Source organism: Eupeodes corollae, chromosome 3, assembly GCF_945859685.1.
Source record: "Eupeodes corollae chromosome 3, idEupCoro1.1, whole genome shotgun sequence".
Taxonomy (NCBI): Eukaryota; Metazoa; Arthropoda; class Insecta; order Diptera; family Syrphidae; genus Eupeodes; species Eupeodes corollae.
In genome coordinates, this window is record NC_079149.1 from 7,259,869 (window position 1) to 7,279,855 (window position 19,987).

At 32.8% G+C, this 19,987-nt stretch overlaps 1 protein-coding gene and 1 non-coding gene across 2 annotated transcripts in view; one reads left to right on the top strand and one right to left on the bottom strand.

Annotated features, from left to right (window-relative positions):
* LOC129952958 (protein N-terminal glutamine amidohydrolase) overlaps window positions 1-19,987 on the top strand; it is a 265,831-nt gene that overhangs the window by 139,653 nt on the left and 106,191 nt on the right. The window lies entirely within an intron of this gene.
* Trnak-cuu (transfer RNA lysine (anticodon CUU)) lies at window positions 5,170-5,242 on the bottom strand. The gene has a single exon. It is a non-coding gene; the product is annotated as a tRNA-Lys (tRNA).

A 19,987-nucleotide genomic window follows, 5' to 3' on the forward strand; every position in this document is an offset into this window, starting at 1 on the left:
TATGTTCGTTAACGATATTTTCTCATTCTCTAATTATTGTGAATGATTATTATATACAGACGATCTGAAAATATTTTCAAAAGTTTCGAGTTTGGACTATTGTCTGATATTGATTCTTTATCAAATTGGGGTCATATCAATAGCCCTAAATTGAATATCAAAAAGTGTAACACGATTTCTTTTTCCAGAAAATCTCATATTTTGCTATTCAACTATGGAATTGAATCTGTAGATTAAGATAGGGTTTCAAGTTTTAAATACTTAGGAGTTATTCTTGATTCCCAAATTTCTTTTAAAGGTAATTTCGATTGTTTGGTTCCTAAAACCAACTCGCTAGTAGCTTTGATAAAACGAAATGGAAAAGACTTTAAAGATCCTTTCGTGTTATTATCCTAATATATCTCTCGTCAGATCAATTATGGAATACGCAAGTGTTATTTGGAGTCCTTTTTATGTAGTTCATTCGGATCGCATTGAAAAGATGCAAATACGATTTACAAAATACATATTCAAGAAAATAGAACTTTAGTCCTAGTTATGAGACTAGATGCCAGTTACTTGGAATAAAATCGTCATAATCAAGAAGTAGGCCGTACTGTTAAATACAGAGATTCGTTCTTTAGCCGTACTACGCGAAAGTAGTTGCAATATTCAGAAATTCAAAACCAATGTGCACCGACATCTCCTTTTAAACCCTCTCTCCTCTTCCTAGTGCTCACACTGTGATTCTGCATAATAAGGGTAGTAATACCCCCTTTGAGTGTGCTTATTATAAAAAAAAATTCATAATGTAATGCTTATTAGAGACTTACTATGCTACCATATTAAATGTCCCTCTCTTCTTGGTACCACTCTATGTTACCGCTTGGTCAAAGAGAGCTAGAGTCTTTTTATTCCAAAGAATTCATAACACAAATTATGATAGTAATGAAACTTTATCAAGATATATTGTATATTTCAATGAAGTGCCTTCAAATACTTACTTACTTAAGGTGGCTCTACAGTCCGGGGTGGACCTGGGCCTCAACCAACAAGCGTCTCCAGCCAGCTCGGTCCCTAGCTAGCTGTCTCCAGTTTCGCACGCCAAGTTGGTTGAGGTCCTCTCCCACCTGGGTGCGCCACCTGAGTCGCGGTCTTCCTCTACTGCGCCGTCCCTCTAGATTAGATTCGAAGACCTTCCGGGCTGGAGCGTTGATGTCCATCCGCTCTACATGACCTAGCCATCTAATCCGTTGGACTTTAATTCTGCTAACTAGGTCATTGTCGCTGTACAGCCCGTACAGTTCGTCGTTATATCTTTTCCTCCATTCTCCATCTATGCGTACGGGACCAAAAATCACCCGAAGCATCCTAAGACGCTCTCATCTTTCTGTGACAGGGTCCAAGCCTCAGCGCCATAAATACGAACCGGGAAGATGAGTGTCTTATAGATGGTGATTTTACATGCTCGAGAGAGGACTTTACTTCTCAATTGCCTTCTAAGTCCAAAGAAGCAGCGATTTGCAAGAGTTATTTTTCGTTTGATTTCAGCGCTGGTGTCGTTGTCTGCATTAATAGCGGTGCCTAGGTAGACAAAGTCGTTAACTACCTAAAAGTTATAGCTGTCCATGGTGACGTTTTGTTAAAGACGTCGTCGTTCAGTGTCCTTTTATGATGACAGCATATACTTGGTCTTACCCTCATTGACCACTTAACCCATCTTCTTCGCTTCCGTCGCAATGCTCAAAAACGCTTTACTGACATCACGCTTTAATCTTCCAATTATGTCAATATCATCTGCGTATCCGAGTAATTGGATGGACCTTTGGAAAATTGGGCCTCTAGTGTTGACGGTTGAGTTTTGCACAGACTGCGCCGTCCCTCTAGATTAGATTCGAAGACCTTCCGGGCTGGAGCGTTGATGTCCATCCGCTCTACATGACCTAGCCATCTAATCCGTTGGACTTTAATTCTGCTAACTAGGTCATTGTCGCTGTACAGCCCGTACAGTTCGTCGTTATATCTTTTCCTCCATTCTCCATCTATGCGTACGGGACCAAAAATCACCCGAAGCATCCTAAGACGCTCTCATCTTTCTGTGACAGGGTCCAAGCCTCAGCGCCATAAATACGAACCGGGAAGATGAGTGTCTTATAGATGGTGATTTTACATGCTCGAGAGAGGACTTTACTTCTCAATTGCCTTCTAAGTCCAAAGAAGCAGCGATTTGCAAGAGTTATTTTTCGTTTGATTTCAGCGCTGGTGTCGTTGTCTGCATTAATAGCGGTGCCTAGGTAGACAAAGTCGTTAACTACCTAAAAGTTATAGCTGTCCATGGTGACGTTTTGTTAAAGACGTCGTCGTTCAGTGTCCTTTTATGATGACAGCATATACTTGGTCTTACCCTCATTGACCACTTAACCCATCTTCTTCGCTTCCGTCGCAATGCTCAAAAACGCTTTACTGACATCACGCTTTAATCTTCCAATTATGTCAATATCATCTGCGTATCCGAGTAATTGGATGGACCTTTGGAAAATTGGGCCTCTAGTGTTGACGGTTGAGTTTTGCACAATTCTTTCCAGAACGATGTTGAAGAAGTCGCATGACAGTGCATCGCCTTGTCTAAAACCTTTTTTGACATCAAATGAATCGGTAAGATCTTTTCCGACCTTGATAGAGCAGCGTGCATTCTCCATTTTCATTCTGCACAAACGAATAAGTTTGACAGGGATGCCAAAACTAGACATTGCTCGGTAGAGCTCTTCCCTATAGATGCTGCTTGGCTTTAAAATCGAAAAAGATCTGCCGTAGTGTGAATATTTGGTCGATAGTGGGCTTTCCTGGTCTAAAGCCACACTGATAAGGACCAATCAGGTTGTTGACGAACGGCTTCAGACGTTCACATAATACGGTAGAGAGGATATCTTATACGCAATGTTAAGGAGACTAATGTGTCTGTAGTTGGCGCAATTAAGAGGGTCTCCTTTTTTATGTATCGGGCACACTATGCTGAGATTCCACTCATCGGGCATGCTTTCTTCCGACCATATTTTGCAGATGAGTTGGTGCATGCTCCGTACCAAGTCATCGCCTGCTGCTTTGAATAGTTCGGCAGCGATGCCATCAGCTGCAGCAGCTTTGTTTGACTTAAGTTTAGATATAGCTATCTTCACTTCGTCAAGGTCGGGTAGGCGGGATTGTTGATCTGCGTCGCCAAGGTTGAGTAGTTCTATCTCCCTTACAGCGGAATTCGGTTCGTCATCGCCGTTATATAATTTGGAGGAGTGATCTTTCCATATTCTCAGCATCGACTGTGGTTCTACTACGATGTTCCCTTGATCGTCTTTACAGGCTTCGGTTCGTGGCTGGTACCCTTGGGGGTTTTTTTTTACCTTTTGGTAAAATTTACGAAACTCATTCCTGTTGTGACATCCCTCTATCTCCTCGATCGCGCGCTTATCATGCTCTCTTTTTTCCATCTAAGAAGCCGATGTTCCTCTCTCCTCTTCTGCTCGTAGAGCTCGTGAGCAGCTCTAGTCCTTTTGTGCAGCGCCGTTTTGTATGCCTCTTGTTTCGCTGCGTTTCGTCGTCAAGCCAGGGGTTTTGCTGTGGTGGCCGTGTAAAACCTAGCACTTCAGAGGCGGCATCTCTGATGGGTGCAAGGCAATGTTGCCACTGGCTGTATCTCCCGATTATGCCACCAAAGATGTCTTCTCTCCCTAGTTTGGCATTAAAATCTCCTAAGACAATTTTAATGTCATAGCCAGGGCACTGCTCATATGTCTTGTGAATTTTAAATGCTGATTTCAAATCCGAAAATTTGTGTAAGAGATGTGAAATCTAACAATTTATTAAGATTTAAGGAAAAAGTTATGGAATTCTATACCGAAGTACTAAATATGAAAGGTTTATTAAAGATTGAGGAATTGAAAAACAATCATAACTTAACTTACCCTAAAATGTAAAAAAGTAACATCCCATAAAATGACTTGGTTTCAGAATTGCATTTGAATTTATTCCGAGGATCAATCAAAGTGCAAGCCTGTCCTAACCTCTCAACATGTTAAGTAGAATTGTATTTGCTAGAACTAGTTTTGTAAACCTTAAAAACTATATTTGACAGCTGATTATCCAGATTGGCCAATTTGTGTTGATCAAATGTCAGATGTCACTGTTCCAAACTTTGAGATCATTTTAGTTCTTAATAGGAAGCACATAATTAGTGTGGAATATATAATCCTTAAACGGAATTGCGACCTAGGCATCCTTATATCTGTAAACACATTAAAATACAATTGTTTTGATATGTTTGTATAAGTACGCCCTCTTTTAATACCTCAATAAAACTACGAAGGCATCTGAAATCTATCAATCTCAAATAAAATATTATTCATTAATTTCAATTAATATTGTATTCCCTTCAAAAACAAAAGTTTTCATTTCAAATCTAAAGAACTTATACCTTCCTTACTTTTGTTTATTGAACGAGCTTCCTCTTCAGAATTAATTTATATTTAGAAAAACAAAAAAGAGAAAACAAAAGAAAAACAGAAAAATAATCTTTTGTTGATATTTTTATTGGACTTTATTACTTAAATATTCTTTTACAACTTTTTTGTTTGTCAAATGAACTGCTTAAGGAGCACAAGTTTGCCGGAGATTCTCTCCTTTGTTGAGGTTAGTTTTGATGAAAGGACCCATGAAACATTTTTTTCTTTAAATAAAATTTTAGTATTTCATCAAAATTATGAACTATCCTTATAGCAGAAAAAAAAGAATGATGTTTTTCAGTTTTTAAAATACATTGAAAAGATATCAAAACTACTTTAAAAATCGTAATTTTTAAGGCTGATAGCTTCAATTAAAATTCAGATTCGATATCAGAAATATAAAACAACTCTTGAATGTATTTTTTAAAACCATGAAAGCATAAGATTCAAAGTTTTTCGAAAAGACATAAAAACTCTAATAAAGACCTAAAGCCTTTGACTATTTCCTTAGAGAAGTTTAGAGAGAGTATTGATGGATAAATTGTAAGGTAAAATTCGAATTCAAGGCAACAAAACCTGGTAACATACTGAACCAAGCAAGACAGGAATTGTCTTTAACTAAACATTTCTCCAGTTTTGTGTTCCTCGAATATTTCTCTTATTATCAACTAAATTTGTATATTTCAAAAAATGTATTCGCCCAACGTGGGGCTCGAACCCACGACCCTGAGATTAAGAGTCTCATGCTCTACCGACTGAGCTAGCCGGGCAGTTAAAAACTGGCCAATACGTTTTCGAGATTCCCAATCTATAGAAAAAAATAATATTTTCTTAAAATAAGAAAACAGTCGGAACATGTTTGTTTACTAAAATAGAAACTAAAAATATCAAAATGTCTCCTAGCTTTTTAAATATTTCATACTAAAGATGAACAAGCCCCAAATATTTTGACAACATATTTTTAGCAATTTACTAAATATTTCAAATGTTTTAGTAAACTAATTGTTTTATATTAAAAATGGTGATTTATGAACACGTCTTAAAGGTGACAGCTCGTTAAAAAAGTGAACAGAACTAAATCTGATAAAAGGACCTTCATTTGTCAGAAACTCAACTCATCGCTGTTAAGGCTTTGACGATTTAGTTTTAAGTTTAAGTTTAAGTTTAAGTTTAAGTTTAAATTTAAGTTTAAGTTTAAGTTTAAGTTTAAGTTTAAGTTTAAGTTTAAGTTTAAGTTTAAGTTTAAGTTTAAGTTTAAGTTTAAGTTTAAGTTTAAGTTTAAGTTTAAGTTTAAGTTTAAGTTTAAGTTTAAGTTTAAGTTTAAGTTTAAGTTTAAGTTTAAGTTTAAGTTTAAGTTTAAGTTTAAGTTTAAGTTTAAGTTTAAGTTTAAGTTTAAGTTTAAGTTTAAGTTTAAGTTTAAGTTTAAGTTTAAGTTTAAGTTTAAGTTTAAGTTTAAGTTTAAGTTTAAGTTTAAGTTTAAGTTTAAGTTTAAGTTTAAGTTTAAGTTTAAGTTTAAGTTTAAGTTTAAGTTTAAGTTTAAGTTTAAGTTTAAGTTTAAGTTTAAGTTTAAGTTTAAGTTTAAGTTTAAGTTTAAGTTTAAGTTTAAGTTTAAGTTTAAGTTTAAGTTTAAGTTTAAGTTTAAGTTTAAGTTTAAGTTTAAGTTTAAGTTTAAGTTTAAGTTTAAGTTTAAGTTTAAGTTTAAGTTTAAGTTTAAGTTTAAGTTTAAGTTTAAGTTTAAGTTTAAGTTTAAGTTTAAGTTTAAGTTTAAGTTTAAGTTTAAGTTTAAGTTTAAGTTTAAGTTTAAGTTTAAGTTTAAGTTTAAGTTTAAGTTTAAGTTTAAGTTTAAGTTTAAGTTTAAGTTTAAGTTTAAGTTTAAGTTTAAGTTTAAGTTTAAGTTTAAGTTTAAGTTTAAGTTTAAGTTTAAGTTTAAGTTTAAGTTTAAGTTTAAGTTTAAGTTTAAGTTTAAGTTTAAGTTTAAGTTTAAGTTTAAGTTTAAGTTTAAGTTTAAGTTTAAGTTTAAGTTTAAGTTTAAGTTTGAGTTTAAGAAAATGTTAATTTTTAAGCTTAAGTTTAAGTTGATAATTAAAATCTTAATTCTACTTTAAAGCTATCATATGATTGAAAAACTCCTTTTTGTGGACCTACGATATTTTACCTAATTTCAATATTTCATAGAATATGACTTCTGATTAATGAGTCTCTAACACGGAAACTTGGTTAATTAAAATTTCTTTTCAGTTGAGATATGTGACTCAAAAGTGCATTTTATGAAAATTATGCAAACAAACTCTTCCTTGATATTGAAATATAACTCCTTCTTCACAAAATCAATGCTAAGAAGGTGAAATTCTTTGAAATTCCTTAGGATATAAAAGAGTTTATATTAAAAGAACTTCATCAACACCTTTTGCTCTTACTAAAAGAAGAAAACTTTCTCAAAGTTTTATGCAATTAGAAACAGTAGAAAGTTTGTTTTATTTATTTTTATTCTTTATTTGACTTCAATATGCAAATAAATAGTTTTCTTTCTACTCATTTAACATCAAGGAAAAGAAACCCCCATTTAAGTATAGGTTTTACGAACTATAAGTTTACTTTACTTTCAATGTGAATTTAATTTTGAAATTATATACCAACACATTGCCAAATTTATTTGCTATAAGATTTCATCCTTTCCTTTCAAAAAGGAATTTCCTCAAAATTATTTTACTCATTTCTGCAAATGTTTCCAGAAATTTTGCCTCCATTTAGAGCTACTACAAAGTTATTTAACCCATTTCATTCCCTCCTTGCCGCTTTTCGCATCTTCAAGTATGACATTTAAACTTTGAGTATAATATTATTGTCATTTATTTATATAGTATATGTTTTTTATTTTATTTTTGAGGTTTTCTTATGAATTATTATTTTTGTTGGGAAACAGAAACAAAAAGTAGCGTCATCTGGCAATGGCATGGTTATGTCACTTTATTTCATTAATTTATGTCGTTTCCTGGGAGAACGACTAATTGACTTTTAATTTTCTTGAAATAAGAAAGCATACAAAATAGGACTTTCTTGGAATGCAGAGTTGATTAAGTAGGAAAGTGAAGTGGAATAAAAACACGTCGCATAATTAAATCATAAAAAACCGGAGGATTTAAAGCCTTATGAAGGGTCAACATTTCAGAGACGAACTAAGTTAAATTTAAAGTAGCGTAAGGGGCCTAGAATCTAGATATTTGTGTCTGGTTCATGTGTGTATACATTTTTCACATTTCGAAGATGACTTAAACATCAATTATTCAAAAAATTCAAATCATTTGAATGCAATCGTTTGAATGCATTCATTTGAGATTTCATTCGTTAAATTTAAATGTTGAATTAAATGAAAGAAAATATATTTTATAGCTTAAATTTATTAAAGACTTCTGCTACAAATCTATTAAAAATCTCAATCAATCTCTCTTTAAATGACAACTAAAGTCCGCTAAAAAAAACACCCTCCTAGTATTTATGCTCAAGCCGAAACTCAAAACATTCCCCTAAAAACATAAATTTAATACAGGAAAACATTACAGCCTGAGGGATCAACAACCATCATCAATTAGCTTACTCAACATCCAACAACCTTCTTGTCAAATATTTGATTTTGTCGTTCGGTGATGGTAATGGTTATGGTGGTGTGTTTCGTTTCGTTATATCAATGTTACAAAGATATTATTTAAATTTTGAATTTTTGTTGACAAGATAATGAAGTGTCACACAGGAATAGCTTGGCAACAAAAAAAATTAAATAAATTAAAATTAAATGAAATAAAAGAAAAGAAAAACATAAATTCATGTCGTCACGCTTTGGTGAAAATTTATTATGATGATGGAAAAGTCAACAAGAAAAATTTAAATTCTGTTATAACTTATTTAGCTAGCAACACAATTTTAAGACATAAAAGTCTATTCAATTTATGATGTGCAAAATAAAACATAAACATTCAATTAAAGCAACGGTAAAACGCTAACAGATTAAGAAAACCATTGTTTGTTTAACCTCTTAGAAGAATTTTGTTAAGGTTTTTATGTTTTTAGTCAAATTTAATTCTTAATTGTTTCTAATTCTTTTTATTTTCTGTCTTGAAGTAATATAGGGCTTAATATGAAAACGAGTCAATTTACTTGAAAGCAACGTTTCAAAAAAACTTTCGACTTACTTTAAAAAATTGAACGTCTTTTTGTTTATTGACAAATCCATTAAACTAAGAGTAGGCTTCATCGCCAAGCAAAATTCACACCATTCATACTTTAAACAGAAACATGAATTTAAAAAAACTTAAACAATTTGGAAGCGTTTTTCAATCATCAGTCTAATCATCATTGACTTGACAACTGAGATCCGGTCCTGGCTTCATACAACAAGTTTCTCCATAAGTTCCGATCGTGGGCAACGTCATCTATTTTCGCAACCCAAGGCTTCGGGCGTATTAGGCTACATCTCTTCAGTGTAAGCATGATTTGCCATGCTGTCGCCTACCATAAAATCTACTACAAGGGACTTTCGGAGACGGTTTCTATTCACATCGTCCTGTACATCAGCTGTATAGAAGTCATGTTAAGGTTTCTTGATTTAAAAAGCTCTTACAGACTGACAGAAATGGTTTCAGTCATTTTTATGTGTTGACATTTTTATTCAGAAAGGTTTATCAATTTATAATGACCATTTTAACGCCCGATCAACTCCTTTAAGTTCTAGAAATTTACTTTTAAAAAATAAATATGTTCGAGAAGTTACTAGCTGAATATAATGGTGAAGCTGAAGATGAAGCTTGTGGTACTGTCAAAGTTGAAAAGCGGGGAAACAAAACACATCTTTACAAGGCGAAATTGAAGGTGGAGCTGAAGCGCAATATTGTGGACGTCCTTTAAATAAATACATAAATTGGGTGTCGCAACATTATGTTGAGAACTAGGGCCTAAAGACTTACAGCTCTCAACCATTCCTGTGTACGAGTACTGTTGTCCGGAATGGAAGGGACCTGCAGTTTTGAGACGAATCCGACCGGCTAATTTGTGAAACCACTTTTCATGACAAGAATCATTCTTGGAGAATGTGTCGATTCCTCACAAGAGGCAGTACCCGTGAAAAAACTTTAGATGGCATAGGCAGGGATCGAACCCAAGACCTCTAGCATGACAGTCCAACGCACTAACTATCATGCCACGGGTACTACGGGTGGACGTCCTTTGGGCGTTTTTAATGCAAGCGTTTTTTAAGCTTTAAGCTTCACACTTTGTGTTCTGGTAGTTAATGGAAGACCTGCCACAAAGTTACCTGGGTATCCCCTAATTGTCGGACAGAAAACCAAATCGACCATTTTATAATACATCAACGATGGAGGAAATCACTTTGCGATGTGAGGAACGAGGAACTTGCAGGTGCAGAAACCGAACATCATCTGCTATAAGCCACAATTCGATTTCGAACAACTGCTATTCGGAGATGTACAGGCACGGCAACCAGAGAAAAATTTAAAAAAATCGCTTTAGTGACCCAAATACTTTTCGTGATTTTGCAAACACCCTTAAGGACAAGGCGTCAAATGAGGGGTTAAACTCAAATGTTCAAATTGAGACGTTGTGTGGCACGGTAAAAAGAGGTTTTATTGAAGCTGGATTTGAAACGGTGCCGGTGCAATCTGAAGATAATTATTTGTGGATATCCCAAGACATCTGGGACAAAATTACACCCGACTTGGCTGCCGGTATTTTGTCGCCACTTGTTAAGTATGTTTGGGAAAACAAAACCTTTCCCAGGGAAGGGAAGAATGGGGTAATCATCAATCTACCAAAAAAAGTGACCTTAAGAACTGCAATAACTGGCGTGGACTCACCATTCTGTCCGTATTTCCAAAGTTAATGGTAACCATAATTCCCTCGAGATGATAAAAGATCGAGTCTACGCTCAACAGGAACAAGCGGGATTTCGCAGTGGTCGATCAAGTGTCGACCACATTAACAACTTGCGAATTATTCTTGAACAATCGTCGGAGAACCAATCACCGCTTTACCTCATATTCATCGATTTTGAAAAGGCCTTCGATAGCGTTAGTCGTGATGTTATCTGGAGATCGATTATTGCTAGAGGAATTCCTGATAATATTGTAGCTATAATAAAAGAGTCTTATAACAACGCAAGGTGTTTCGTTTTGCACAATGGCCAGCTTTCCAGCTTTGATGTATTGTCACCGATTCTGTTTTTTCTTGCTATTGATGATGTTATGACTGCTACGATGAGTGAACACGAGAGACTATGTATCCAATGGCGCCTTAGAGAAATATGAAGCCATTTAGACTATGTTGACGACATATGCTTACTAGAAAACGAAAATGGAGATCCAGCCAAATGTACCACTCTCTTCAACAAAATGGGTAAGGATTAATGCCAGTAAGACTAAGTTAATGCACACCATCCGAAACCAACAACAGCAGATTATTGTGAGACAATTGACAGTAGAAGAGGTCACCCAGTTCAACTATATGGGAAGCTATTTAGCACTTGAATGTCATAAAAAAAAGAAATAAGGACCGTTGTGCATTCGGAATGCTTTCTAAAGCAGAGAACTCCAGGAAAATAGAGCTCCGTACCAAGTTAATGTTGTTTGATTCCAACTTAAAATTTGTACTGCTATATGCCTGCGAAAGGTGGAAGTGCTCTGCTGGCATCTCGAGAAGGTTGCAAACTTCTGTCAACCGCTGTCTACGTTACATCCTGAAACCATATCCACAAATCATATCTAACGATAAACTACTTCAAGGTAAAAGGGGGCCTAGAAGGCCAAGAAAAACATGGAGATCATCTGTCATGAGGGAAGCTCGGTCCCAAAACTTGGTCCCAGCTGAGGTATCGTGCTAGGAATAGAGAGATTGGAAGGAACTGGTTGGCACCCTATGTTCTAAGAAGAGTTAAAGTGCTGCTACTAGCAGCCAGAAACGAAGACAAGAAGAAGAAAGAGTTAATGGGAAAATTTGTCCATTTAACATTGCTTAGCGATAAACGTTTTGAAATGATGCGAAGACAACCCAAGGCCATTCTAATTGACTGTTTAGTGAGGTTTACTTTTTGGCGCCATCATTCATGCTTTATTCATTCAAAATGAGGAAGCAGCTGATTTAACCGACTGATTTTTGTTTGAAAAAAACTATGTACATTGAACAAATCATAAGTTCCAACAACAACTACAGGATTCTTAACGATTAATGTATTGCAAAATCAATTTGGGAACAACTTTACTACCCCTCGTTTGTGCGACTTTAACCATCTAGATAATTAATTTGTGTATGCCCACAAAACACCAACTCTTAAAGCATTAAACGCTAATACTCAAGTCACCATTAATGCAATACGGATAAATTTATTGCAAAACATAGGGACAATAATTAGACTAACCGAATAGACTTTGTAACTCACAATCTCTAACTTCGGCGGACGCTTGCCTAGAATTTTATTTTAAAATTAAATGTCATGAAATTTTGAAAATATGTCTGTCCCTCATAAGCATTTAAATCTCTCAAGCTCTTAAAAAAAACACCCCTTATTTCTTAGAAAATAATTCATCATTTACTTAATTTCGTCATGCACTCTGTGGCATATACTTGTTTTTTGTTTTTTAGAATTATTAAATCTTAAATTCTATAAGAGCCGCTTCGTTTAATATTGAATACTTGAAAGGATATATACCAAGCATATCCTGAATTTGAACGTGATGTTAAAAAATCGTTGAATATCTATACACGTACATATATACGTCTGTAACCACAAAAACGCCGTACGATAAAAGAGTAAGTATATCTATCTACCAACATAACCAGCTCCTTTATCCTGTGAGTATCTCTCTCGCTTTTATTATTTTTTATTTTCTTTAATTCCCGGTCACACTTTACATCGACCGGACATTGAATCAAAGCGTTCACTGAAATTGAATTACTTTATTCCACCGCAGCATGGACCAGATTTTCATTTCTTGTCATTTCTTTCTTTCTCTGATGATGTCTACTATATCCTTCGATAGATTCGTTATTTTTTTGTTTGTGTTGGTCATTCTCAGCATGAACATGCGGTTTGGTTTCAATATACCTAGGGATTCATGGTATATGGTATTTTTTGTCCATCTTCTGCCCACCACTGAACCAATCTAAATTAAATTATCATTTCCTAACGTTTCCGTAAGCAACCAAGGCCAACACAACATAACTTTAAAAAACAAATTAATAAAACATTTCTTATGTCTATGAAAAAAATATTGCCAGATGTTGTTTTTTAATTGTATATTATTTGAAGAAGTAATTTGTCCTATACTGTTGAAAATAACAAATAAGTTGTTTGAATTTCTTTTAAAAGGCAATACTGGCTCCCACTTAACATTGTTCTTAAAGCTTTTGAATTACACACTCATAAGATACATCACATTAAGATATCAATGAAGTTAGTCGATTTTTATACTTCATAGAGGTCGTTGCATCTTTTATCTTATATAACATTACATTAGTTTAAGCTGGCAATGCTTCGACAGACTATCCTTCGACTAGGTTGAGAAGAAAAAATGTTGTTTTGATTAAGGAAAAAATTATACGATGTTATCCTTGGGTTACTTTCTCGCTTGCTATCTCTCTTTCCTCCCTGTGGTCATGGTCCAATAAAATATCCTTGGATATATGCATGTGAACTTCCTTCTTCCTTTTTTCTTCAGTTATATTTTATATGGACTTGGACTGAATGAATAAATTTCATTTCACACCCATATCCTAAATATCTCCAATGAAATGATATACATTCGAACTCAATGAGTAGGAAAAGATGACCAAAAAATATAGGATGATCAAGGACATCAGAGATAACTACGGCGATGATAATGATCATCCTGTCGGTTCTGTTTCGGCTTCTGTTTCAGTTGATTTAATGGAGTACGAGAGAAGTGTAATTAATTTAGGGATAATAAATTCAAATAACAACAAAAAAAACAAAGGGCATGTTTCAGGAACTTAATATTTATAGAACATTTAGAAAGACTTATAGTACTAACATAAATGAGATGTTTTTTTCGGACGAATAAATCTGTTAGGAACATTGGAAACAGTGTAATCATTTTTACTACTTATAATAAAAAGTTTGTTTGTTTATTGAAATAAATAGAGCTTATTACTATTTAAATAAATTACAATACAAAATGTCGGAAGAAGTTTGTTCCAAAACAAAGACAAATATATTAAATATTTTGTATAAAAGCAAAATTGATCGAACTTGGTTTGTGGAAATCAACTGTTCATTAGATATTTTTGTGACAAAAATCAGTATTATATTAATATTTTAAAGTTTGTAGTTAGATAAAAGAAGTTCATACTATTAATTCTTTTAATGACCGCTTGGATCTAAGAAATCTAGACCAGTTAGTAGTTTTCTTTTTACTAAACAAATGATTTACATAAAAAGATTAGAATAAGAACCATACTGGTATTTTTTGTCAAAATGTTCTTCAAAAAACTATGTTTTGGTTTTTAATAAATATGATTTAAAATCATGAAAACAAAATTTTTATTTTTAAAATCATGAAATGAAAATAAAAATAAACCAGCATAGGTGTTCTTATATGCGTTTCGCCCCGATGTAATGGTTGGGCTCATCAGAAGATGACCATTACACCTTGTCTTGACGCATATTTTCTCGAATAAATCGAGATTCCATATAATATGAGCTACATAGAGCTACTGTGAATTATATGGTTGCTACAAGTCTTCACAGAAGATAAATTGTAGCTGATAAAATTTTGAGGAAAATCGAATTGACAGTTTTTTACAAAAAATAAAAACCTAAAAAAAAAATTAATAAAAGTTGGTAAAAATTAATTTTCGACTCAAATATTTTTTCAAAACTTTGAGATATTAGCTTTAATTTACTTTTATCTTTCAAAAAATATTGTTGTCAACAATCAGTAAAGTTTTGAACAAAATCAAATTGACAGTTTTTTACAAAAAATTAAAAACCGAAAAAAATTAACAAAAGTTGGTAAAAATTGATTTTCGACTCAAATATCTTTTCAAAACTTTGAAATATTGGCTTCAAACTAATTTTATCTTATAAGAAATATTGTTTTTAACATTCAGCAAAATTTTGAGAAAAATCGAATTGACAGTTTTCTTACAAAAAATAAAATTCTAAAAAAAACAATACTAAAACTTGACAAAAATTTACCTTCGACTCAAATAGCTTTTCAAAAATTAAAAATATTGGCTTCAAACTTATTTTATTTTACAAAAAATATTGTTTTCTATATTCAGTGATTTTTATATAAAAATCCAACACTCCGTTTTTTCAAAAAAATAAAATCTACAAAATATAGTACGCAAATTTGCTAAAATTGATACGAGTACATATAGACAAACTTTTAGGCAAGACAAATCGACAGACTAGATGGAAAGTTATCAGTGTCGGTCGCATCCCAGCCTCTTTTTAGTCGTGTGTTAAATGCTCACAATTTGAGTCTTCATCAAAAGTTAATAGCGTATTTATGTAGTATTTAAATAATATGACAAGAAAAAGTCATATTTGTGTTAATATTAATGCCTTAAGTAGGGCTTTCTTGCCCTACTTAAAAAAGCGTCCAATATAATGTTTTTTAGTTTATACAGAGTTCGCAGTCTTTCAATAAAAAGGTCCGAATTTTTAAAATTGATATCGGTAATGTTGTTCAGCTTTATCTGTCGTTTTAGTTTTAGATTTCTCAATGTATGTCAAATGTTTTCATGGATCAGTGATTTTTAAGAATCCAGCAATTTTACGATTTTTAAAGATTTGGAGTTTTTTAAAAAAGTGTTTAGGGAAAGAAAAAATATTGAAAAAAATCAAAATACTTAAAAAAAAATCAAAAAACCAAATGACATTTTTGATCACCAAATATTATAAAGGAAGAAAAATAATCTTGTGCAGGGAAAAATTGTAAAATCGGTTCATTAGTTCTTTAGATAACTTTAAAACAAAAGATCGCTTCATTGTATTAAAAGAAGCTAAACTAACACTCATGTTCCGGATTCCGATCAAAAGTGAATTCAAATCACTTTTCAATTTTACGTGAAATGTAATTGTTCAATTCGATCGATTTTCAAAACTTCGAAATTGCTTCGAACTGTCAGAACTAAAGAATCATCCATTGTTATATTGTTTCTGAAGTAAGATTTTTTGCTGTTTTGAAGATGGATGCTATATCATTGGCTTTTTTAAGTGAAAAAAGGAAGCGAAATTCAAGAGACAAAATAAGAAGACGAATTTTGCGAGACAAATCAAAAATATTGGATTAAGGTTATACGTTAGTGTGTGAAAATTATCTAGAATTGTTCTAATAAATAAAGTAAATTCTTGATTTTCTCTTTTAAGCTTTCATTATAATTTTAGATTAAACGAAAACGTTTTTTTATATGTTCTAAGGAAAATAGAACCTTCAATTCAAAAACTTGCTGCAAACCTCCGATTCCTAACAGAAAGAAGCTAACAAAGATTAATTCACAGTGTAACACGCCAAAAATGTTCTTGCCTTCGGCTAAACATAAAATAACAAAATAACACATACAAGTGGCAACTGGCAACAAATACAATTTTATCATAGCACTATACTGAATTTTGAACTTTAGTTCTTAGAGTTCACTATCAGTGTAGTGCAAGAATGTTATAAGTAATAATAATAAGAGCTCCAATTTTTTGTTTACAAATCTGCTTTTTGTAATTTTTGAGTCATAAGGCCGACGGTTAATTTCCCGACGTTCCTTAAACTTTTATCTAAAGACACACATTGCAGTCGCGGCGCGAATTCAAATTGCCCTTTTTTACACTTGCTTTTTAGTTTCCACTTGGCATGTTTACTTAGATTTAACTTCAACTTTGTTCCCAATATTTTGTCTTAATAAAAATTTACATCTATATCTAATTGATTAAATTTTAAAATCCGTCTTTTATTTACTTCACCTTTTCTTCTTCTTACTTTTCTGTGTTGTTCAACGTTCGCTGTAGTCCCCGAACAGCACGAACCTGATTGAGACTTGAGAACACAGCAAAACTGCTTCCTTTTATGTGGTTTGACTGATTGTCCCTCAACAACCCACCGACAATAAGAGCACCGTCACAACAGAAATACAAAATGTGATTTGAGTGCGTTTCAAAAATGGATCAAACCGAAATACAGAACATCAATTTGCATGTTTTAAATCGAATGCACAACAACGAATTGTGGAGCACCGAAATTCACTTTCGCAAAAGTGAAATGTAGAACATGGGCATAAGAAATACATTTTTAAATGCAGTTATTTTTAGTCTTAAAAAAATTAAAACATCTGACGTGAATCTCCTTAGTAATAAATATATTTGATGTATCGCAAAAAAGGTCCAAATCGTCTAATCTTACATTTTGAAGTCCCTCAGGGGTCTATATTAGGTCCAACTTGGTTCTCTATTTATGTCAATGTATTTTCATTCTTGGTTGATAACTGTGCCTCTCACATGGACGCTGATGACGTCCAACCATGTCAAAAGTGTCCCCTTGGATTGATTGATTACGGAACTAAACTAGTCAATGAAGTCTTGCAAAACTTTTAAGCTGGTCCAATTTAAATGATCTTATTTTGAATCCTAACAGTCAAAAAGTTTAGTTATATCAAAAAAAGGATATATTTTGATTATTTCCTTTTGATTGTGTTGGAAAATGGTCTAATTAAACATGTTGAAACTAACAAAAATCTCAGCGTTACTTTTAACCGATTTTTAAGTCTATGCAATTATATAAATGAGTTCGTCGGCAAAGTTTAACCCAATCTTTTACTTCGTCAAAAACACGTTAACTTACTATGGGTGCGAAATGTACTGCAACTGTAACTATGTGAGCAAATGAAAGTCTAGGCCTTTAATAGTACCATTCACTATGTCTTTCACCTACTCTGATATGATCGAATAGCTCCTTTTGAAACTCTGCTTCGTTGAAATTCCGTATTTGAAGCCGTAATTGTTTTGAATATTCGAACGCCATTTTTTTGCGAATTTGGCCGTCTGTGGAATTTCTTACCACCCACTATAAACTATACACTATATGAACTTCAAAACAAAAGAAGAACTAAGAAGAAGTTATTTTTCAGTAAATATTTGTATGAAAATTAAAATTGTCCTAAATATTTTTTTTCCCATCATTTTGAAGTTGTTAGCTTAAAATACATCATTTATGTTAAACACCATGTAAAATTAACTTATAACTATTTATAAGATACTAGCTGCCCGTCCCGTCTTCGCAAGGGTAGACATAATTATCATTATCATTAATACTCTTCGCAGCGTATGCGATGAAAGACATTCTATTTTTGTACACCATCGGTTGGTTTTAATAGGAATTTCTAAAGATTTGTATAGTAATCTAGTACTAAATATAGAATATGTTACTTAGTGATAATGTAGCTTTCTAATTAAAAAGAATTCTTAAAATCGGTAAAATACTTTTTGATTTTATTCGTTTCATACAAAAATACAAATCTCTCTTCTTTATAATATTAGTGTGGATTTATTATTTTGCATTCACGAATTAAAATACAACTAAAAACACATTTTCAATTTAGAAAACTGTACTTTTGGAAAGAATTGGTGTACCATCATTTCACAGATGCACTGTTTAAAACATCTTTTAAGATCACTTCTGAAAAATTAAACTTCTAAAGAGAAAATGGGAAATGAGTAAAAGTATTATAAAAACTCCGAAGCAAAATTTTAAACAACATATTGTTAAGGGTTTAACTAGTTAGCAATTTGTTAAATGTTTAGCTAAGAGAGCCCAAAATTTTGAACCTTTTTTTTCGTTTTTCTAACTATTAAATGGCTTATTGTCTTTTATTAAAAAACGAACATCCAAACATGTCTAAAAAGTGAAAGTTTGGAAAATAAACAAAGCAAATAAACTTTAACGGAATTTACATAATTGGAATTCCAAACTGGACTGGATCATTCCATCCACAGCTCTCATAAAAGTAATATAATAGAATCATATGGACTGTTAAAAGTTCCGTGATTTTAACATCAGCATAAATTGTTAAGAGATATTAAGATGTTAAAATCGTTTAAAATTAGGTAAAGCATCTTTTAAGTTTAGTAAACTGTTAAAAATGGCTTTAAAATTTTACTGAATCTTTTAAAATTTTGAGTCGTTTTAACCATAAATATTTCTAAAAAAAATGTTCTCTTCCAAAAATATTACACTGTTGTTGTCTGTGACTTTCAATTTACTCACCAGCAACTTTTCCAAAAAACACAAAAAGTTTTTTAACTAATTTGGGTAAAACTGCAAATCAACTGCTCAACTCACTGCACCTAAAATTTACTTGCTCCTCTTTCAATTAAGGAAGTGCTTTGGACGTTCAAATGAAGTTAGCCCCCCAACCCTAATATGCAACGAAAGATTACCCAAATCCAATGAATCAAGAACCATATCCTTTTTGAATGCATAAAAGCTTGATTGTCTTCTGCTTATGACATCATTGTTAACAAGCCCCAACAATAACACACTTCTACTTAAACGCTTTATTAAAGCCAATAAGCCAGCAAGTTAGCACCACCCTTTCCTCGTATTCAAATTCATATTATTTCCAAGAAATTCCCATCATTTCATTAAATTGCATTCATTGATCCATTTAATAAAACGTTTTCAACATAATTCATCTAAATTCCCAAAACAACAAAAACAAAAAAACTAAAATAAAAATACCTAAAGGTTTATCAAAAATCCATTTAACGTCGGAGAATAACACTTTATATTAATTCGATTACCAATTCAAGAGCATTGAACCAAAAGCATTTTATTTTTTTACTTTTTTTGAATGTCAATCAAGTCCGTTGTGTGTTTTCTACTAATTAGACGACATGATGACTAAAATATACACATGTCCTTTTGGGTAGGTTACATTTTCGAGTAACTTTATCACCCTCATCATCATCATACACCTTCCTCCTCTCTATATATGTATGTATATACTCGTACGTATAATTGAATAAATCCTTTCTGTCCTCTATAACATCGTAGTCGTCGTCGTGTCGCTATCCATTTTCGATGCCTCTCTTATGTCCTTTCGACGAAATATCCTTGAATTCAATTTGAATAATTTATCCCAATGTTCGCCCAATCCTGTATACCGAATCCTATACACCTAAGAGAATATTGCAATGCAACCAACCATCGAACTACAAGGACGACAAACGCTAACGCCACCGGTGATGGTGGTAGTGGTGGGAGGATGCGATAATAGTGAAATTGAAATTTCATTGGAAAACTGAAGAAAAAAAATCCTGAAGGACGAATCTTGGCTTCATTGGAATATTTTAAATGTTTTAAGTTTCTTTTTTCTGTAAGTTCAAATAGACATCAGCTCAATACATAAAATGATTGTAGTTTTCCTTTGAATGCGATATTCATTTTATTGTGCTTCAATTTGTGAACAGGATTTAGGATCTGGAGCAAACAATGCAACAC